Source organism: Neofelis nebulosa, chromosome 1, assembly GCF_028018385.1.
Source record: "Neofelis nebulosa isolate mNeoNeb1 chromosome 1, mNeoNeb1.pri, whole genome shotgun sequence".
In the NCBI taxonomy this organism is placed as follows: Eukaryota; Metazoa; Chordata; class Mammalia; order Carnivora; family Felidae; genus Neofelis; species Neofelis nebulosa.
In genome coordinates, this window is record NC_080782.1 from 181798884 (window position 1) to 181822998 (window position 24115).

Here is a 24115-nt window from a genome sequence, read left to right on the forward strand (position 1 = left end):
CATGATTTCATGTAAACTGTGTGTGACATTTGAAAGCTTTTCAAATTTGAACAACTCCTTTAAATTCTTTTCATAATGAACATTTTTATCTGGTTTGTGTTAAAGAAAATCTCCCTAGCATCTACCATGTGTGCTCTGAACAGCAACAATAACAAAATCGCCTATATTTCAAAACAAATTGTAGCTAAGAAATACATAGAATACAAATTCTATAACCATAGCAGTGGTTGGAACTTTTTGCTATTTCTATTGCTTTAAAAATAATTGATTTTTTTCATATTTAAAGACTTAAATTTACAGTAGTTTTAAGTTCACAACAAAACTGGGAAGTACAGAGATTTTCCCATATATACCCTGCCCTCACACATGCACAGCCTCTCCTACAATCAACACTACACATACAATGGTACATTTGTTACAATTGACAAACCCACACTGACACATTATTAATATCCAAAGTCCATAGTTTCCCTACAACCTCACTCTTGGTGTTGTACATCCTATGGGTTTGGACAAATGTGTAATGACAAGTACCCATCATTATAGATTCATACACAATACGTTCACTGCCCTAAAAATCCCCTGAGCTCTGCCTATTCAATCCTATCTCCTTATGTACCCCTGACAACCGTTGATCTTTTACTGTCTCTATAGTTTTGCCTTCTCCAAAATTTTATTTACAGTAGTCTCCCCTTATCTTGGGGGTATGTTCCAAGACTCCCATTGGATTCCTGAAACCACAGATAGTACAGAACCCTCTATATTCTGTTTTTTCTCCACATACACATCTATGATCAAGTTTAACTTGTAAATTAAGCACTTCAAGAGATTAAGAACAATAACTAATAATAAAAGAGAATAATTATTAAAATAACATGTGCAGTGCATGTGGTCTCTCCCTTTCTCTCTCTTTCATAATATCTTATTGTGTTGTACTCATGCTTTTTCTGATGATGATGTGAGATGATCAATGTCTATGTAACGAGATGAAGTGAGATGAGTGACGTAGGCATTGAGACCCAGCATTTGGCTACTACTAACTTTCCACCTATACATCAGGAAGGTTTGGCTCCTGGACTGAAACTTCGGACAGGGAAACTGCAGATGAGGTGGAACTATGGCAGTTGGACTCATACACTATGTGGCCTTTCAGATTGGCTTCTTTCACTGCTTGTACCTATTTAAGTTTCCGCCATGTGTTTTCATGGGGTTTTAGTTCATTTCTTTTTAGTGCTGCATAATATTCTAATGTCCGAATATTCCACAGTTTATCCATTCTCCTCCTGAAGGACACCTTGGCTGCTTTAAGCTTTGACAGTTATTAAAAACGTTCCTATAAACTTCTGTGTGCAGGTTCCTGTTTGGACACAATTTTCAGCTCTTTGAGGTAAATACCGAAGAGCATGATTGCTGCATCATATGGTAAGATGGGAGAGTGTGTTTAATTTTGTAAGAAACTAATGAAAGGTAGTAGAATATGCCTCCCCAAAACTTGGCTATTTGGCATGGGATTATTTTGAGCTGATTATTTTGAGAAACTACAGACACAGAAGTTCTGAAAACAGAATAGAAGTTACTGTTTTCTGTAAGGGAAATTTACATTAGAAAGGGAGCTTGTACCAGGACTAGAGTTAGTATCAGATATCACTTTTCCACCCAAGAAACTTATCGGCATGGCAGGACAAACTTTGTTTACTAAACTTCTCCTCTTTCCTTCCTAAATTGTATTTCTCCCATTCGAAGTGCAGAGCCCTACCCTTTTCTTAGCTCAGGATGGGATATAAGGGCTCAATCATTTGGTCATGATTTTTGAGTGCTCTTTCTGTATGTACAAATATACAAAAGAGAAAAGAGAACCTGTAATACAAATGTGTCCAGAACTAAGGTGAGATTCTCCAAGAAGCCTGCTTCAACCATTCCGCTCATCAATGTCTTTACACAGACGCTGAATAAATAGCAAGACCCATGTTTTAAACTGACTTCTTTGTATTTTCTTCCTCAGCAATTATCAACTTATCAGTTTCATAAAATGAGTTCCAAGAGGTCTATAATGTGTACACTGAAAAAGGTACTTTGGTTTCTTTAACTTTTCATTTTCAAGAAATTTAAGAGATTTAAAGATTGTACAAGGACTTTTAGTCCCCACTGTAAAACTGAATAAAGGAAACCTCGCTTGAAATGGATTTGGGAGGCCAGAGGAAAAGCTCTTACACACTACCACTTCCCCTCAATTGCAGACCCCGACAAGAGGGGCATGCCACATTCCCAACAGGGAGAAATAGGCTTCAGTACTCCAACAACAGGAAGAATTTCTCCTTGACTAGCAACAAGCACAGCCAATAAGAAATACCGCAAGTCAGCCAATAAGAAACTCTCACTATCGGGGCGCCTGGGTGGCGCAGTCGGTTAAGCGTTCGACTTCAGCCAGGTCACGATCTCACGGTCCGTGAGTTCGAGCCCCGCGTCAGGCTCTGGGCTGATGGCTCAGAGCCTGGAGCCTGTTTCAGATTCTGTGTCTCCCTCTCTCTCTGTCCCTCCCCCGTTCATGCTCTGTCTCTCTCTGTCCCAAAAATAAATAAACGTTGAAAAAAAAAAAAAAAAAAAAAAAAACTCTCACTATCCTGAACTCTCCTTTTCTTCCAATGGATTTTCATTCAAAGCAGTTCTTCACAACTTCATTCTTTTCTTGATAAGGTAGTATTTCACTCCTTTGATCTCTGGGCTTGCCTATGGTTTGGCCATATCTTGCATGTCTCAAATCACGATTTCCCTCCTATTCCTGAATAAATAACTAGCTGTTTTTCTTTTAAGTTTGACATCACATACCCTTCACAGAATTCTAAAGTAAATATGTTATATAAAGTTAAATTAATAATACATGCAGACTTGGATGAGGAGGGACTTTATTTGAAAAAGAACAATGAGAACACTCTGAAATATGATCTGTTAGTTTCACAAGAGTTGGGCAAAAGGGTTTTTCTTTTATAGAGAGTAAACAAGGCTAGAAAGAACTAGGGGTTGAGGGGTAAAAGGAAACTGTTGTATAATTGGAAATTATATGAAAAAATGTTTGATGCTGAGGCACTTGCTCCAGAGTGGCCCTTATGGAAAGGCTCTGTGGTGAGTCAGTTTGAGGGCGGACCAAAGTTCAGGGATCCCAGGGGAAGAAGAAGATCCTTAACTTTGGTTTTAGTTCTGACTGATAACTAGTGGCAAAACAGTTCATCTAATAATTTATAAGGTGACAAATGGGAATTTAGAGGGACCATGTCTGGCCTTGTCACAGGTAAAGTTTTATCCAAGTCTTATGAATGTGGGTGGTTCTTTGTAGTGAGTCATTTTCTGGAACACAAAAGGGTGGTGGGAGGGGGATTCTCTAACCATAGGTGTTTTCCAAAGTCAAGGGCTTGGGTAAAGTTCAACATTGTATACAGTATAAGAAGTAAGAAAAATAGTGCAAACCAATTAAAAAGTAGATATTAGCATAAAATTCTCAACATGAATTTTAAACTTAAATCATAGCTAGGTACGTTGTTATAGCTGAACTATTGTTTTATTCAAATAAGAGTTGAGGGAATAGCAAAGCATCAGTATAATATGATATCATGGCAACATTTTCATTTCTTATGATCACTGAGTCAAATTCTAAAAGCAGCAATTTGTTAGAAAACTGTAATAAATAATATAAAAAAAACCTTTTTTCTCATTGGCCAGATGGATTGGTTTTACTCTAAATGGCAAAATGTGTTTTTAAGCTTTTATTTCTAGTTCATATTTATTTAATTTATCAGTGAGCATTCTGTGAGAGAATAAAAAAAATATTTATTTTTATTGATTTATACTTGCCATGGCATTTTTCATTCCACAAATGCTAAATGACACAACATTTAATTAAAAGCAAACATTTGATATATTGACACTGAATGAATTCCTGTTTCCTTTAGCTCTCTCTCTTCGGGAGGTTTAGCATGGAAACTTTTATGAAGTAATTGGGCTTGATTAATGTGACCATACAAGTGCCTCTTAACCAAAGGCCAAATAGTATACACATTGTTTCACTGAAAAAAAAAAATTGTCTCTTGACTAGAACTCTGTGCCCTCTGAAAGTAATTGGCGAAATATGAAGACATGATTGGCAATTATTAGGAAAGTCAGTATTACAAAGAAGAAAAAGATAAATGTGTTGTCTCTAAAATCTTAACCATACATGTGACTACTATGCCAAATATAGCACAATATGGACAGTAAGGTTTAAGGGAAGAAACAGATGGTATGTTTACATCATGTTCATTTTTTCTCGAAAACAAATATTGCTAGAATATCTGGGGCTTCTTTCTTGCCTTTTATCTATAAGTTAGTTTTACACAGTTTATGAAAGTATTTTTCAGCTTCAATTCCAATAATATGCCATAGATTGGATTTATAGGATTTTCAAATATAAAAGTAACAGAAAAAGAAAATGAGGGGTGAGATAGAAAGCACACAAGTGAGAGAGGGTCATTTTTTACTTAGGCTGTTCAGGAACCTTAATTAAAAAGGAATTGAAAGGATTGTTACTGCCTCTGTGTGGGCTAAAAGCAGGGTAGGTCTCAGGGTCATGGGATTTGAAGTTCAGGCAATTATAGAAATTCTTTCCAAGAAAAATAACACAAAATTAGTCACAAAGTAAACAAATTTTTAGATAGAGAAAATAAATCACAGCCAGTTATAAATTTAAGTAAGCTGGAAATAACAGACATGTCAAAATCCAGAAAAGTAGCATACTATATTTATGAATTTAAATGTTATGAATAGATTTGCATATAGATATAATTTATATTTATAATATTTATAATTAATTGCCTGATGCACCTCTATAATACTTATTCTGTACATTTTTGACTCTCTACTGTTTGTATGTTGAACCAATAAAACACTTGTTGCATATGTTTTATTCTGATTAAAAATTTTATAGAATTTTCTTGAAAGACAGAAAAATAATTGTCTTTTCCCTAGTATAGTTTATGAAACTTTATTTATTTTTTAATTGCTAGTTTAGAAAAGTGTTTTTTGTTTCACAATATGTAATTGGTAGTACTTGATTATGGAAAACTCCTACCAAGTTTCTTTCATATCCTCTCCCTGGTCAAAGGAATGGCCAGGGCATAAGCACTGAGAAAAACGTTTACTTTGAATAATGAAAGAAGAAGAAGTGGGGAGTATTCTTGGAATGTTGAAGGCAAGAGAATACATCATAGGAGATGAGGTTAGAGATATAGGAGGTCACGTGGAGTCTTGAGGCCACTATAGAGTATTTGCTTTAACCTGAGCAATACAGGAAATGGTGGAGGATAGTGAGCCATGGACCCTCATACAATTTCACTTAACACTTTAGCATTTTTGTCTGCTGTGTGTGGAAGGGACTACAAAGGACATGAGTGGAATAGGGAGCTAAGTCTAAAGATAAAGAGTAACAAAAATAACTGCAACAAAAACATAGTTTAAACATTTGGATTAGTTATTTCCAAGCACAGAATAGGGACCATCTTAAGCAGAAGAACAAGTAAACTGAAAAAGGTAACCAGTCTTTGTCTGTTTCCTTATCCTATGGAGGTAGTTTCTATACTCCTATGGGTGAATATCCTACATCCTATAGTAATAGTAAAAAATACAATAATGTTTTAATATCTTTGTATAAATTTAGGACCAAGTTATCAAAAATGTAAAAGTTAGATTTTTCTTACAGTAGAAAAAAAAATACCCAGCTTGAAACAGTAAACTTAATGTCTGATATTGAAATAAGAAAAATATGATAATTTTATTTACAAAAAAAATCTGAATTTAACCTTTGGAAAGCAAAAGTCTTTGTATTAATTAATGTTTAAGTGTTCATTTTATAGTTTCTGACTTTTCTGGAATTATTTATCTGTTCCTTCCTATAGACTGTGAGACCCTTAAGCAAAGAACCAAGTTCATTCCATTCTGCTATTCTTAGCTTTTCATATACTGAGATATAGAAAATGGCATATAGAAAATGTTTACTGGCATATAGAAAATGTTTCAAAAACATTTTAAGTAAAGGAAGGAAGGATTTAGACAATCTTTCATCAACCAAAAAGCAAGCACTTACCAGAATAATGGAGGGAATAGATCTACTATGAGGTTGGTTAGCATCAACCTCTCAGAAAACTGACAAATTTCCTAAATTTCTTACCCTTTAATCTTGCTAGCAGTATCTCTAAAGAGATGGGACATCTAAGCAGAAAGGATAACATGTGAATATTCCCCTAATTCTTACCACTCAAGAAGCCTACTTAAAAATCAAAGATAATGGGGCGCCTAGGTGGCTCAGTCGGTTGAGCATCCAACTGCCGCTCAGGTCATGACCTCTCAGTCCGTGAGTTCAAGACCCGCATCCGGCCCTGTGCTGACAGCTCGATGCCTGGAGCCTGCTTCGGATTCTGTCTCCCTCTCTCTCTGCCCCTCCCCCGCTCATGCTCGCTCTCTCTCTCTCTCTCTCTCTCTCTGTCAAAAATGAATAAATGTTTAAATTAAAAAAAAAATCAAAGATATTTATTATATTCCAAGTTCATTAAGCAAGTAGTTGAGATTCTAATAAGCTGAGATAGTTGATTTAATAATGTCCTCCAGAGAATGCACTAATAAAGAATTCCATTGGGAAGCACAAAACAGAAGCAATTTATGTTTCTTTACATGACGCTGTTGACAGATTTTAGGGAGTAATCATTTCAAGTATTGGCTTTGGATTTAGATTGACCACTATTTGAATCATGATTCGGCTACTGACAAATGATCTACTAACTTGTTTAAATATTGTAGAAGAAACAAAATCTATGAATCAGTCAACTATCTTATATCTAATAGACTTCCTAGGTGCTAGAAACTTTGAGGCCTTAGGAAATATTCTGAGTGAAAATTTTTCTATTCTTTTTTTCCTGGTAATCTTTAAAATGAAAAAAAAGTTAAATGTGACTCATTCAGAAAACACACTATAGAAAACTTTTCTTCAATGGCCCTTATACAGTCATCTCTCTACTCAGCTATTGTTTGCATGAATAATTGTACAGCAGTTGCACATGAAGTATTCTTTATCATCTAGGCACGTTGCTGATTTGGGTTCTTTAAAAAACCTTTCTAATTTTTGCAAGTATGTTCTAAATGGGCGTGTATGAGTCAGACCAATGTGCCACCACAAGGGCTGCTTTTATCACAGTAGTTCTGATGATGCATTAGTATAGGATATCTTCAGAGCAGTGTCTCAGTAATGATTTATTAGGATGATACATCATAATATTGATAGAGAATAGAAACTGGCCAAGGAATGACTTGGTCATTTGCAATATTAAAAATTATACATTATATATGGAGCTTGACCCCATTTTTAGGAATGGAAATATTCATTTATTCTATCTATTTAAATAATGGCTACATCATCCATCTACAAGAGTTGTACTATGTCAAATTGAAACCAGTATCACTTAATATTTTATTTTCCCTGCATGTATATTCCATAGCAGTGTAAATAAAACATGACAAAAATGCACGTAATTTCTTACCAACTTGAACTGATTATTTAAAAAAAAGTGTAAAGGAAGACATTATAATATTAGTAAACTAATTATTTATGCTTTGTAACTATGAAGACTGAATTCCTTTATATTAAAAGGATAATTTGCATGGATGTTACTAGTTTTCCTGAAGAAATCATGGTATTGCATTTCATTTTTTTTTTTTTAATTTTTTTTTTTTTCAACGTTTTTAATTTATTTTTGGGACAGAGAGAGACAGAGCATGAACGGGGGAGGGGCAGAGAGAGAGGGAGACAGAATCGGAAACAGGCTCCAGGCTCCGAGCCATCAGCCCAGAGCCTGACGCGGGGCTCGAACTCACAGACCGCGAGATCGTGACCTGGCTGAAGTCGGACGCTTAACCGACTGCGCCACCCAGGGGCCCCTCATTTTTTTTTTATGAAATGAAAGTTTATTTTCCTATGGCCACTAAATTAAAAGTAAATAAAGCATTTACTTGTTGGATAACTTGAGTTGTTAGTTTGTTTGAGTAATAAAAAAAAAAATCAGCTGAAACTAATAGAAATGTAGTAGATGTACTGTTCTTCTCAAGGGGTTGTATTTTTTCACCACTGATAAAATTCTCGTGATCACAGTCCTGGTGCTAACTCCAGGTCTCCTGATAGTCTACCACTTGTTTTTTCAAAACCACTGTTTTCATTATTTTATTGGAATTCTGGCCTTTTGACTAAATTTGGGATCCAATTTAAGTAGATACAATATGGACAACTTTTATGAGATGTACAACTTAAAGCAAGTTACTTCGATAAATGTGGGAGAAATTAACAACTTTACCTTATTGCCTCCAATTCATAGAGACAAAATGTCTTTCCATAAAACTACATTTTCTTCATAAACTTCCTTCATAAATGTTACAAATTTCTTTTTTAAATATTTATGTTTATGTTACTATAAATATGCATTATTTTTACTGTATTTTCTAATTACTCTTACCAATGCCAAGAAAATAAATTGATTATTTTTAAGATTACATATCCAATCACCTAAATTTCTTATTAATTCTAGTAATTTGGTAGTAGATTTTATTTTGGATTTTCTGTGAACAAAATGACATCAACTGGGATTGATGAGGGAAATAAAAGCAAGAGAAATAAATGTAGCATAAATTAAACCTCCTTACAGCTCACAGCCTACTGATAGACACCTGAAACATGCAGAGTGTGACCTTCCTCAAGCAACACATGGCTGCCTTACCTCCTTAATGTTTTTGATTTATTAAAGACCAAAATTAACCTTATCTTAACAGTAGCTAGTCCTTCAAGGTCCTGAAAGCCTTGCTTTCAAATTCCTTAGAGACTTATGCTATCCCTAGCTCCCACTAACTTAAAAGCATATAATCAGTCACTCCTCACAACCCCAGTGCAACTCTTTCTGCCCACAGGTCCTGTGCACGTGCTTTAAGAAAACCACCTATTTGCACCAAAGATGTCTCATGAATTCTTTCTTAGCTGTTTGCTCAAGAACCGCATCAGTTTGGCCCCTTTATGTGGTCCTTTGAGTCTTTTCATCTAGACTCTGAACCTTGGTGCAAACTTGGTGAGTACGTTCTCTTTTCTTCCTTTACTCTCATTTCACGGGTTTTTCAAGAGGTATGATCTTATCGGCACACTTTCTTGTTGATTGGTCAGGCTGCATTCCTCTAGCCTGTGGCTACTCTGTGGGGAGGAGAAAGCCTGCCTTTTGGCTGGAAGTTAGTACCCTGGCCAGAATGGTAATAAGACCCAGAAACTTGATGCCCTCTTTATTCCGGTTCTTATACCAACTAATATGTCTAGGGCAGGACACAGCCACATAAGTGACTGGCATGGCTGTCAATCTTAAGACTCCCGTGTGAAGTTTCCTTCTCATTGGTCTAATGTGATCCCCTCCACATCTCTGGTCTAGCTGCTTCTGGCAATGGGACCACCCCTGGGAGCCGGCTGAAGCCAGTACCTGATTAAATTAAACCCCAAACAGGGACTGTTTCCTAGGGAAGTTGGCTGTAAAGACTATATGTGTTGAAATGTTGCTTAGATCATGATGGGATGGATTTCCATCTTTACTGTTTTCTCTCAATGCCCTCTACTAACTGCTTAAATTACAAAATTGGGTAATTACCACTTGTAAAACTTTTCTAGTGTTTTCCACAGGATTGAAAAAAAATGGCACACCCTTCAAGGAAACTAAGGTATAGCCTTCATGACATGCTCCTCAAAACAAAGTAAACTAAGGCACGGCTTTGTACAGCATGGCCTTCTACAGAATGGCTTTCAAGGCATGGCGTGGCAGTTTCATCCATATGCCAGGCACCCATTTGTAGCCTAGGATGCAATAAGGAAGCAAAGGGACTCACATCTCTTCTCCGGGGAGCTTAGTGGCTGATCGGTGTTCATAGTAATTTTGTTTGAGGGACACCTCCAGTCACTTTGACACCAGGAACCTCTGACATATCCTGTATTGGATGCCACCCAGCAGTCAGGGCTGGGGAAGGGAGGGATTTTTGGTAATGGACTTTCTCTATTTTTCTAGGAACATGGGATTTTCTTCTTCAGTCCCAAAGACTCTCCCTTGGGATGCCTTTTAACCCACTGTAATAAATTCATATTGAAAAATTTAGGAAAGGACTAATCTTCCGTAACACTGCATGGCTTAAATGGTATCTATCAGATCTCTTCTGCAAGAAAAAGGGAAAATGGACTGGGGTACCTAATGTCCAGGCTCTCATGGCCCTAGATCAGGATCCAGAATTTGGAGGCTTCTTGCAGGATCTGCTTGGCCACTAACCAGGATGATAAACTCCCTCCTGATATATTGGTTGATTTTTCTAAACAGTCCTCTTCCTCCAAATAAACCCATGTTGTTGGAGGAAACAAAGGCCAACCCTAATGAAGGGGACTCTGACACTCTCTCTTACCTCCTTCCTAATAGACTCAGGTTACTCTAGCTGTACATGGGGGCTTCTCCTTCATTCATTTCCTGGGTTAATGACTATGATAATTGGAGCCAATTTTCTCTGGTTAGTCTACCTTGGGATGGAGAATTTAAGGAATATTCCAAAGGAGCTGCCAAGACTCCTTTCGTTTTAGAAAAGTTCCCTGTATTTTATGACCTGACATGGACTGCCCATTTCTACTGGGTGGAAAAAAAAAAAAAAAATCTGCATATGCTCATCTGTCTGAGCTGACAGGCTTTAGGACTGGGAGATCTCTTTCTCTGTCCACTGGATTTTGTCCACCTCCAGCCTGCTTGGCTTGGAGGCACCTCACTTCTTCTGCCTTCTCCTCCCCCTCCTCCTGTTTCTGCACCACCTTTGGTGCAACCTACATCTTTCATGCCTCTGGCGCCATCAGCTACTCCTCCTCCCCTCACTGTCAAGGAGCAAAGGGCACCCACTTACACCACTCACTTCAGATTTCCTCACCAATGTCCCAGGTAAAAAGTCACAATGATGAACAAATTGCTTGACTTTTGAGTGAACCCAAGTGGAACTTGTTTGACATTTAAAGTAATTTAAGTTTGTTGGTTTAATTAAGATAGACAAGTCTTTAGCCTTCTCAGCATTAAATATATGAGACTTTTTCTACCTAGGTTTATTGAAGGTCAGATAAGCTTATGAATATCTCTGTTGCAATTTGTCAGCAAATGTATGACTTAAAATAGTGGTTCATTTTGTCTTTCTCCAAGTTTTCATAGGTAATTATTAAGAGAGCTTTCAAGGTCTTTGGTAATCTAAAACTTTAAGGTTTTGTTTGAATGATAAACTGGATTGAATTCATTGGACATCTAGGTCCTTTCCAAATAAGATAAAATCCTAAGCATTGATTATTAAACATAGCTTTATGCTTTTAACTTATTGCAGGGAAAATAAGGATATTTGAGTCTATTGGAAAACCTGGTTTGTACTTAGTTGATTCATAAATTGCCATGAAAGAATTCTGATGTAACAGTTCACACTTGGTTACTACTTAGTTTTCACTGGAGACTAAGGATTCTAAGAGTTAAAATTCTGTTAAATGTAATTAAGAATGATGGAAATAGGGAAAACAACTCTGTATGTAGAAAATTAGGAGATACGTCAGAAAAATATAATAAATGAAAATAAATTTTTGTTAAAGGTAAAAGAAAGTAATTTTGTCCTAAATGAGACTACTTGTTTGGAGGGAAATGGCTTGGTACAAAATCTGAATGAAAAGGAAAGTTGTAAAATGTTCTCAAAGGGAAATCTTTGGAAAGGGATTTTATATGTAGTTAGGATGGACTAAGGTTGAAGTAAACAGATTTTAAAAATTAACAGATTTTAAAACAGATTCTAAAAAGACAAAGTTGTCTTGGATTTTTCATCTGCTGTTGAAAAAAAAAATGTAAGCAAAGGTCTTTTCTCTTTTGTATGCCAGAACCAAAGCTTTATGTTTTGTTTTTATCAGGTCTTTGATTACTTAGTTAAAACTTCTCAATGTTAAAGGAGCTAGGTTTTGCTAACAACTATATAACCTTACATATTTGCCTTTAGAATCTCTTATGGCCACGTTGGTGGCAATCTTAATTAATAATTAGGATTTGTAATGATCTATAACCCTATTTAGGATGTGCCTTATAACTTCCTAAGGTTTTAACAAACTTCCCAGGATTTAAACTATAATTTAAATCTTTTTGACCAATTGGGCCTTTTTATTTGGTGTGTTACTTGGAAAGCCCTTTCAAACAAATAATGGTAAACCTTAGGTTGTATTGCTTGGGTAAATGCTATAACTGCTCAAATATACATATAAAATTACTAAAAGTTTTAATATGTTTGGTATAAGGTCATCACTTGATATTCTGATTATCAAAGTATTATGTGTCACAGAAATAACCTGAATTTCCTTGTCAACTTCATCTTAATGAACTCTCATATCAGATAGTTGACCATGTCCATTTGTTAGTCTTTTATCATTTATTGTTGTTTTTCCAATTCTCTTACAAAATATGTTCCATGTTCAAGGAGATTTATAAAAAGGACTTTTAAGACAAATACCAGTATTTGACATCTTTGAGATCATAGAACAAATGGGTAAAAATTTCCAGGATTAAAGGCTGCATTCCAACTGAACAAGAATTAGTAACATGGAAATAAATAAATGGAGGAAGAGCATAGTTTTGTGACTCTTGTTGGAAATATTGCTATTTCTCTAATGTTTGCTCTTCCAGAATAAGGAAACTTTCTCTTAAAATATCTCTGACATACAGAAACGTGAAGTATTCATTTGTGAACAAACTGAAGCGTTTAATTTTTCTCTGTACCTGAACTCTCTGATATTCAAAAGATCTCAGTAATTAATTCTTTCTTTCATGGCAATTATAGTTATTTGCATAAGTTCAATAAGAATCTATTCTCCTTGTAACAGGTCACCATTGGAAATACTGGCTATTTTACCAAGGCTTTGACTAGAGTGTCATATTTGAGAGAGACATGAATAGACTCAGATACGACCAAACAGTTTGAAGGAACTAAGGTTGACTATGAAACATAGAGTCATAAAGTCTGTTGGAAATGTTGGCCTGGTACCCTTCTTAAAAAGTTCCCAGCAGCCTTACCAGGTGAGTAAAGAATGTCACTTTCTGATAGGTGCAGGAACCTCAGGATATCTTTGGGACCTCCTGGAAAAAAATTCCCCCGAATCCACAGGTATTGCAAGTATATCTGACAGCAAGTACTTGGCTTGGCTTCTGGCCTGGAGAGGCTACTAATAGTTCAATCTAGATTCCTTATAAAAAGTTCCAGTAAAGCAAATTTTGAAAGATCTATATGACTAATTGCTGTTCTTGCAGAGCTTATGTAAATAATTAGGCTGAGTTTGTTAAAACTGGGCTTGTTCTACGAATGAATTAGTTTTGATTTGGCTATCTCTGGAAATGAGGGTTATTAGAGAGAAAAGTTATGTTTCAATAATGCACCCTTTTGGATACTTAATTCTAATTCTAATTGTCTTTAAATGTTTGTTGTTTGCCTAAACTAGACAACTTGAGGTAAACTTCAGAAAAATTGTCACAAAACTCATATTTGGCACTTTGTCTCTGTTGCTCTATAGCCCACTCAAAAGAATCACCACAGACATTTGAATTACAAACAAGAAAAAACCATCTGATTCCTTTTGCTCCAGGAATCCATCTGAGCATGCTTCAAGCCTGACATCTAAAAATCTTCTCACTGGGACACTGGCAGACCCTGGGTTTGTAATTTGCTCTAACACTTAACCCATATTTTTGTTGTTTCTGTAAAATGCCTCTTGTTAATTACCTGATTGCTTACTAAGCAAAACAGAGTCTATATGATGGTCAATACCACCTACTACACAATCACGGTCTTAAATGATTCTCAAAATAACTTTAGATTATTAAATACTAAAATAACTCAAATGCATTAAACTGTTCTACAAAATAAAATGACGTTAGCTATTTTAACTGCTGTACAAGATGGAGCTTATGTTCTCATAAAAAAAGAAAGCTGTGTATACATTCCAGATTATCACAAAAAATATTTTTGTGCACTCAAATTGATGTTTTAAATTATCTCTCTTTTCTTTAATATTTGGCTAAACTCCTGGGCTAAAAAGATTTTTGTCAACTATCAAAGGACTCATACTTGGGCTTCTTTTTCTTTTTGTTAATCATGTTTTGCTCTTTTCTCCCATGTCTCTCCTTCTAGTGCCAAGACTCCTTGATCCTCTCTACTCAAGGAGACTCCCATATGTTATCAACTCTAGTAACAGATGCCTTCACTTTTCTTAACTCCTATTAAATTCTCAACTGACCAACCTTGACCCATTGGTAGGGACATCTTTATGCTCCAGTTCAGCAGGAAGAAGCTATAGAGATGAGACATTCAAGGGGCACCTGGGCGGCTCAGTCGGTTAGGCATCTGACTTTGGCTCAGGTCATGATCTCGCGGTTGGTGAGTTCCAGACCCACATCGGGCTCTGTGCTGACAGCCCAGAGCCTGGAGCCTGATTCAGATTCTGTGTCTACCTCTCTCTCTGCCCCTCCCCCACTCACACTCTGTGTCTCTCTCCTTCAAAAATAAATAAACATTAAAAAAAGAAGAAGAAGAAGAAGAAGAAGAAGAAGAAGAAGAAGAGACCTTCTGCCTTCAACAGCCTTAAAGATTTAAGGGTCAAAGTAGTTCCAGGGGAAAAACGATGAGGGGAACAAAGGCAAGAGAAATGTAACATAAATTAAATCTTCTTACAACTTGCAGCCCACCGATAGACACCTGAAACATGCAGAGTGTGACCTTCCTCAAACAACTGATGGCTGCCTTACTTCCTTCATGTTTTTGATTTATGGGTCTAAGAGTAACCCTGTCTTAACAGTATCTAACCTCTCAAGGTCCTGAAAGCCTTGCTTTCAATTCCTTAGAGACTTAACGCTATCTCTAACTCCCACTAACTTAAAAGTATATAATCAGTCCCTCTTCCCAATCCCAGTGCAGCTTTTTCTGCCCACAGGTCCTGTCCTCATGCTTTAATGAAATCACCTTTGCACCAAAAACATCTCAAGAATTCTTTCTTAGCCATTTGCTCAAGAACCCCATCAGGAGCAACATTAATTTTGGGTTTTGTTTTTGTTTTTACCTCTAAACTTTATATCTTTCTTTGTTTTTATTTACTTCTGGATAGGCTAGAACACTGCCTTAGAGGGTGAGATGCTGGAAATCAGAATCATAAAGTTTCATTTATAAATAATGACAAGTCTTGGGTATGCCTGAAGAGGTAAATGGATGAAGTGAGAGAGGGGATGAGACTATTACCATCTGGGTGTTCACAGAACCGAAAAGCCTGCTTATTCTGGAATCTAGATAGAAACTGAAATCACAAATGATGTTACAGGCTTAGCAATTGAGAGAGTGACTATAAATCAGAGGCTACAGGCTTGAGGGAATAAAAAGGAGTGGCTCTAAGAATAATAGTTACTTCACTTAAAATATTTTAATGTCATAAAATTCAAACCTGAAGTTTTTATAGAGGACAGAAAAAGAATTGTCTGGAAATGGCAGTGAAGATTAAAGAAGACACCAACCCCATTCCAAGCATTAAAGCAGGTAGTTTGTTAGGTTCTAACAGGATACCTGGAGGCCAGCAAAGCAGAAGTCAAGGTCAGCTATTGGGAAAGTCAGAGGCCTTCTGGCAGCATCTCACAAAAAGGCAGATCAAACCAGACACGCCCAAGATAGCCACAGCCATGACAGGAAACCTCTGACCAAAAATTAGGAAGAAAAGGCCTGAAACCTTGCTTCCAAGAAATCCTGTTCCCAAGTAATGAATATTCCACCCCTTGTTAACAATTGTCAGTAGGAGATAGAAACCCAAACCCCTAAACTCACGTGCGTGTGTGCTCTTTCTCTGGCTATCTCTCGTATCTTGAGGGTGTACTTTCGCCTTAATAAACTTTCCAATTTGTATCATTTTTCTTCTGTGTTGTTTGTCCTTGAGTTTTCTCATAAGGAGACAAGAATCTTCAGCAACATCTTTAGCATGAGCTGGGTCGAGGACTCTGGGCTTGTGGTCTCCCCAGTTTGTCCGGCAACACATGTATGTGAGGGTGAATGTAACAACATCCAACACTGGGAAGACAATGGGGAAGCAGTGTCCTGGGAAAAGCTACATTTCAGTTAAAACAAGAAAGCAAAGGAAATTTTCAGAGAATATATTCAGGTTGTAAGGGAATTCATTATTTACCAGCTCTTCCTCTCAAAAGAAGGCACAGTGAAAGGTTTCAAAGTTGATTACAGTTGGAAAATAGGTTAAGAGAAGGAGATGTGCATGACCACATGATAATTAGAGTCTCAGCAATGAGAAACCAGCTTTATTGTGGCCACTTATCAAGAAGTTACTACTAATAGGCTCAGTAGTGACGGGGCTGTGCATCTTAAGGGTACAAAGGAGAGGTGATGCTAACACAGCAATTCAGGGTTTTGGGGCTCCCATTTTTTTCTCCTAGTGATTAATGCGTGAAGAGGGGATGCAGTCTTATTTTGAAAGAGAGAGAGAGAGAAAGTGAGATCCTAAAATGCATATAGATTCTAAAAGAGGAGGAAAAACAAAATATCTTAATTATAGAGGACTGATTTCCTAAATTTTTTTGATTAAATACAGGTATATTAGCTGCTTTAGACCAATTAAATACAATAAGTAATGACAAGATACATTTTAAATACTTCTTTGATCTATGTTATTATTTGGATTATAATTTATTCATAAATGTGCATTTTTTGAGAAAGTACATGATTGGTGTTTTAGGTCAGGTTCTCTAGAAAATAGAACCTGAGTTTAAACTTTGTGGAGGCACATGATCTCCTGGAGTAAAAAAGGGCAAAAGAGAAGTAAGAAACACATGAGAAAAAAGGTGGGTTTTGGAGCGCCTGGGTGGCGCAGTCGGTTAAGCGTCCGACTTCAGCCAGGTCACGATCTCGCGGTCCGTGAGTTCGAGCCCCGCGTCAGGCTCTGGGCTGATGGCTCGGAGCCTGGAGCCTGTTTCCGATTCTGCGTCTCCCTCTCTCTCTGCCCCTCCCCTGTTCATGCTCTGTCTCTCTCTGTCCCAAAAAAAAAAAAAAAAAAAAAAAAAAACGTTGAAAAAAAATTAAAAAAAAAAAGGTGTTTTTTTTTGTTTTTTCTTTGTTTTTTTTGTTTTGTTTTCTTTTATTTCTGTAATAAATAACTGATTTCTTGGTTTCAGACCACATTTCTGCAGAGGCCAAATGAGCTGACTAGATCTTAGAACTGTCTATCTAAATGGAAGACAAGGGAAGAATTTAACCCACAGATCCCTAAAAACTTTTGTTAAGGCCCAATCCATGGATATGGATGTCTTGCATGTCTCTGGGTAGCCTGCTCTTCCAAAATTCTTGCCCAGCAAATGAAAAGGCAGAGAGTCCTCCCCACATCAGATGGCAGAATGCATGGATCCTTGATTAGTAGTTGGCTCTTAAGATGCTGAAGCTGTGTGAGCCCTGGGTAATGGCATTTAGGCAATGTAGGACAGCAAGCATTCAAGACCCAAGATGTTGCATATCCTGAGTGAATCATAGCTTCTCCTTGGGCTTGTATTCACTCACATCCTTTTAGAATATATCAATGTTGTATGAGAACAAGAGGTCCTCATTTCTTTCCTAAGAGGGTTGGTACAAGTGCAATCCTTCAAGGCCAGTTATATTCTCTTGAAAGACTGAAAAGGATGAGTAAACTAATCTACAATCATTGCTAGGACAAGAACTTAAATATTAGTCATCACCCCACCTCAGCCAATCTCTCGGTTGGGATGACCCAGAACTCCATCTGCCTTTGCTCACTGCCGTTGCCTCTTCATCCTTACTGCGAGGCATAAATAATAAGTACAAAAACATACCTGAAAGCATTGTTTAGGTTCTGGAAATATTCCTCCTTGCTCCTACTGTTTATCAGTAAACTTAAACACTGACGGTATTTAAAGTTATTTTCTCCAGCCTGTACCATAATGCCTTTCTTTGCATACTAGTCTTCTGGCTGAAAGAATTCAAAATGGCGAGGTTGCATTTGTCTCTTCTAGTTCAATGAAATTTTCATGATTTCCCCTGGAAGGACAGTTTACCAAAGAGGAACCAGGTTGTCTTCACCATAAGACCTCAAGTTGTGGAGAAGAGAAACACAAAGTGTATGCACAAGCTTTGCACTGGGAATGGTGATGAATCAGCCATACCCTTTGATTTCCAGACTCTGAATCCTCCCAAACACAAACTTATATTGGTCACTTCTCGGTGCTGGGGTGTTAGAACATATTAGAGTGAACTTGTAATCAGACACTCATTGATATTAGTCCTTCTTTGCTATAAAATGGGTCCCTTTGTTTGATGCCAACTTGTATGGGAAACTAAGTCAATTCATTAGGCATTGCACAAGTACTGGTGTAGGTGGACACCTAGTGCATAAGGAAGCCAAACCCATGTCAATAGCATATATTGATTTTGTTAAGGAAAATTACTTCTCCCACCAACATGGAAGAAATCTGGTGTAGTAAACCCATTATGGGTTCCTAGCAGTTTTACATGAGGAATAGTGACAGAATGAGGTCTCAGTGTTGGTTTCTGCTGCTGACAAGTAGAAATCTTAGAGCAGTTATTTTAGCTAAATGAGGTTTAATGGGAAGAAATGGATGCTTTTGAGTTTATAAAGAGCCTCGTCTCTATCATGGCCACTTTCTTCACAAGCCCTGTGCACTAGCACTATCGTTGTTAAAGAGGGAGGATGGTTGATTTGCTAGAAGGAGTTAATATGTGCACTGCACTGACGAGACCATCCTCTGCAGTGGATAATTTCTGGAAAGCATTAATGTGACACACAAAAACTTTATATACTTTTCCTAATTCTCACATGAAACTTCCCCAGACCCCTTGACATTGAATTTTCTAGTCTTGTTCCTTTCAGACTCTTGAACTACAGCCAATCCATTTTTTCGTGCAGAGGAGTCAGTGAATATCCCCAGGTCAGGCCAGATCTCACTTATACAAATGGAAAAGCACTTTACACCACCTGCAGCTCTACCCACTGAGAAGATTCCCCTTTACCACGTCTCTTTAGGTCTAGCTCACAATGTGGCTATATTGTGGCAACTGTGTAGTTTCAGCTAATGCTAATGAATTACAGCAATCTGCTTATAAGACATGCTCAATTTCTTTCCTCCTCCTTGTTATCATAGAAAATCACCTGTGGGACCATAGAACTTGACTGAGAAAAAACTGCCAGTGTCACACAGATGGGTGATGTGGGAGTCTAGGCCATTTCTTCAGGCAATTTATTCATGTGTTTTGGACCAGCTCAGGATGACACTAAATTGACCTGACTGGACTTTATGATTCATGGTTAGATAACTTTTTATATCATTAATGACTGGATATAGTCACTTGGTATCCTATGACACTATGAAACTATTTTTCTGATCGAGTGTAGTTCTCTGCTGCAGATGACATAGCATTGTTCCAGAGTCACTGGGATCTACACATATGTCTTCTGTAAGGACTTACTAGAAATTCCACGAAGCATTTTTATCCACCAGAAGCATCTTCAATAATTGTACATATTGGACTATCTATAAAAAGTGGAAAAATCTCTTCGCCCTAACCTACATATGCTACAAATTCTACTTTTGTGACCTCAACTGATGAACAGATTTCAGAACCATTTTCAGTGCTGTCATGCTGCCTCTAAAATCCAGAGTTACCCTTAGACTGTTGGGCATCCTTAGTGGTAAGAAGTATGAGATACAAAAACTCTTCCTTTACCCTTAGGGAATTATCCTGGAATGTTCCAAATCAGTTGATTCCTAAAAATTTCACGATTGTGGGAAAGCCCCTGGCACACATATGTCTTCCTGGGAAATCTAGTGTACCCATTACTTTCAGGTCACCAATGTCAATGAAAGTCATAACACGTACATAGCGACCAGTACATTGTTCAGCACAATGCCAAGAATACCAAGGTTGGGCAGGCAAACCATGAGACTCAACTGGCAGTAAAGATTTAGTGTTATATTACCGGTGGTAACTAAGATCAATAATATTGAGCTTAGTTATGACAGCAACTCTTACTATATTACCTCTCCAGATAATCTTGAGCTCATCTAAAGAAATGGAGACAACTGAAAAAGAAGATTTTGTCAGTCCAGTAATTCTCAAACCTGGTTGTCCACTGGAGTGATTTGTGAAACTTTTGATATCAGCACCCTAATATTCTAGAAATTTTTATTTAATTGATCTGAAGCAAAGAAAAGCAACTTTTTAAAGTTTCCCTGACAACGCACAGATAAGATATGAGAGCCACTTCAATTAGACTCTCGGAGAACAGAGACTAATGTCAGGGCAAGGAATACAATTTATCCATAATTATCTCTGCGTCCAGACTGGAAAATAATACATTTCTAAAAGTGATAGTCCATCATCTCCAATCCACCCTCCTCTAAGAGACAAATAATTATTTAACTGTAAATTTAATTAATTGGGTAACGGGCTTGCCCCTTAGGGAATCAGAGACTAGAGGTGGATAGAGTTATTGGTAATATTGTTACCCCAGTCCATTTCTGTGTCTTTGTAGTTAAACATGGAAAGATAACCAGCGTACACTTATGTAAGTCATTTGTCGTGTTTGCTGTATTGCCAAGATTTCATGGCATTTGGAGTTTGTTTCGGGTTTCTTTACTTCGTTTTTGTATTCCAGTAATATGCAAAACCAAGCTATAGTGAATAATTGAATTCAACAAATGCATAGAGTGCTTGATTAAGTTCAAAACATTTCCACACTCTAACAATGTTTTAGACACAGGGATAATAAAAGATCAGATGGTTCTTATTTCAAGATATTCACAATCTAGTAAAAGCCAACTGTAGTTTTATGAAATAGCGTTGTTGCAGTAACTATGCACAAGAGAGTTTTCTATATAATCCCTATACCACTTTGAAAGATACATATTATTGTCCCCAATTTACCAAAAGGCAAACTAAGTCCCAGTGACTTTAGGTGAACTGATGGTTTCATATCTATTTAACTTAGAAAAGATATTTGAATTCAGGTTCTTTTGGTTTCAAAGACCATTGTAATTTGGGGCAACTGGGCAGTTTAGTCAGTTAAGCATCTGACTTCAGCTCAGGTAATGATCTCACGGTTCGTGGGTTTGAGCCCCACATTGGGTTCTCTGCTGTCAGTGTGGAGCCCACTCCAGATCCTCTGTCTCCCTCTCTTTTTGCCTCTCCCTGACTTGTGCATGCACATGCACGCACATCTTTCTCTCTCTCAAGGTAAGTATATAAACATTAAAAAAAAAAAAGATCATGGTAATTCCACTGTGCTATGCTGCTTCTGACGGTAAGGCTCCAAGAGAAGTGTTTTTGTTATTTCCATTTCTAGGGCCTAGAATATAGTAAATAACAATAATAATAATATATAGTATATATATATATGTGTGTGTGTGTATAATATATAATATATAGTAATAATAAAGCAATAATTTCTATTGGTTCAATACATTCAAGTCACTAGAAATATTCAGGTAAATGAGTTTTTCTTTAGTCTTCAAATCTTTCAAAATTTTGCCAAAAACATATTAAATCATCTCCAATTTATTTAATTCAATGCAAAGATGATTTCTCTGTAGACAAATAGGAGTTTATAGATGCAATTGTCTAAGCTGTTTAAGTCATGTGAGAATTCATGTACACTGATTCTTAAATTCAAAATTGCTGTTTAATGCTGTATCTCTGAAGCAGAATTTTATGGATTTTTTTCAGTGGCCAAGCTAAAACTTTTTCTTCTTCCAATTTCATTGTTGAAATATTAAGTTCAAGGACGAGTATTTTTTTACTTTCTCTCAAATATAGATTTTTCTTGCAAAAGTCCCTTGCTTTAATAAAAAGTTTTAAGAGAATATGACCTATGTCCATTTCTCCTTTATCATTTCCCCAGAGTGCCTTTAATTTGCTCAGAATTCACTCTTTCTCTACCCTTAGTGCTCACATGGAGAACTGTGATGAGCAATATCTATAGCTTGCCTTTAATTCAAATTTACAGCAGTGACCCAATTGGTCATTCTGCATTGGCCTCTGCTGTTGTTCTTGTTAACGAATAAACTTCCTAAAATGTTTGTTACTTCAAGCTATGCTAATAGTACTATGCTAATAGTAGAAAAAGGCAACATTGTAAGTTTACTCAAACACTAATTTTGTTCTACCTTGATCTCTATTTTCCTCCCATTTTGCTTGATTTCTTATGTGTGACTTTTAAGAAGTCTTGAAACATACACATACACATACACACACACACACGCACATGTACACACTTATTGAATGTCTCAAGATCTGTGAAAAAAGAATGTAAGTTTTATTAACTGTCTTTCTTCTCAGTTTAGAGCCTTAAAGTGTAAGGCCACTACATTTTTGGCTGAAGAAATGTCCCCTGAGACCTATAAAACTTGCCTACACTAGATCCTGAAACCTAACTTTTATAAAGCATTTCGACTTTCATATGCCTCTCTTGGAATGTCTTTTTTTTTCTTCCCCATTTACTTCCTTATCTTTTCTTAAAGTCTAGAAAAGATCTGTCTGTGGATTCACCTTTGAAGAAAATTATTTTCAAAAATAAATTTTCTCAACATGGCAGTAAAGAGCTTTGTCAGGAGAAGCAAGAGGGAATACATTTTAACATTTATGCAGTTCTGATCCTTCTAAAAATCTCATGTACATGTTATATTTAACTCTGTAAGTTAAACAAAAAGAATGAACATTTCACATTTCATCTCATGTTCAAATTTTCAATTCATTTTATATTGTATTAGTAGAATCTGTCTTTTTCAAAGATGTTTTCACCTCTTTTGTCATTTGAAAGCTGGCAGTTTTAATGATTTTTTGATATACTCATTACCTAAGTGGAAGAATGAGCATTAATGGTCTTAATATCACTAAAGTAATACAGAATAATAAAATCATGGTTATATTTATTAAATTTATTTTTATATGCTAAATCATACCAGACCTTCAAATTCTTTTTTTTTTAAGTTTATTTATTTATTTTGAGAGAGAGAGAAAGAGAGAGAGAGAGAGCGCCTGTGTGTGCAAGCAGGAAAGGGACAGAGAGAGAGGGAGAGAGAGAATCCCAAGCAGTCTCCATGCCCAGCATGGGACCTGACACGGGACTCAATCTCATGACCATGATAACATGACCTGAGCTGAAACCAAGAGATAGACGTGCAAACAACTGAGTCACCCAGATGTCCCAGAGCTTAAAATTGTGATGTTGAACATAATATAATGACTTTTACTTAACAATAACTATTGCATAAATGATAGAGGTATATTAAAACACTTTGCCAACTCTGGTTAATACATTTGAGGATGCTGAATAGTTCTGTTTCAAACCAAGAAAATTTTTGCAGCTTTGATTTATTTGACTGACAATTTATGATCCATTCAAAATGATCTATATATTCTATGGTAATGCATTATTCTTTATTTCAGTCAGTATCTTTTGCTGTGTTCAAAACATTTGTCCTGTGTGCATATTGTAATGTGCTATTCTATAGCAAACTAATTAATAATAAAATGCAATAACTTCAAAGTGTATATAATATTTTGAATTTCATTTATTGACTTTTTTCATATTTGCTACTTTGGTTCATAATAAAATTCTTCAGTGTGCTGTATTATGAATATTTTGTTAATTTCTGACAACTCTTTTCTTCGATATTTTAGAAAATAAAGTATTAACATTTCTCTTACTGTAAGTGAACATCCATTAGCAGTAAATATGCAGGATCCCCTTTGAGGATTTTTCAGGATTCCTTCCTTATTAAAAATAAATCTACTGGGGAGCCTGCATGGCTCAGTTGGTTAAGCATCCGACTGTTGGTTTGGGCTCAGATCATGATCTCATGATTGATGGGACTGAGCCCTGCATCAGGCTCCACGCTGACAGCATGGAACCTTCTTGGGATTTACTCTCTCCCTCATGCTCTACCTTTCTCTCTCTCTCTCTCTCTCTCTCTCTCTCTCTCAA

The 24115-nt window shown here is 36.5% G+C and overlaps 1 long non-coding RNA gene across 2 annotated transcripts in view; it reads left to right on the plus strand.

Moving 5' to 3' along the window:
* Positions 1 to 24115, plus strand: part of LOC131483694 (uncharacterized) — a 103931-nt gene that overhangs the window by 58724 nt on the left and 21092 nt on the right. Inside the window, exon 3 of one of the 2 annotated variants that reach the window (XR_009247881.1) lies at positions 12953 to 14180. The exons of the other annotated variant lie outside the window; for it this stretch is intronic. This is a non-coding gene — a long non-coding RNA (uncharacterized LOC131483694). Of the gene's footprint in view, positions 1 to 12952; positions 14181 to 24115 lie in introns of those variants that run through there. 2 annotated transcript variants of the gene reach the window in all.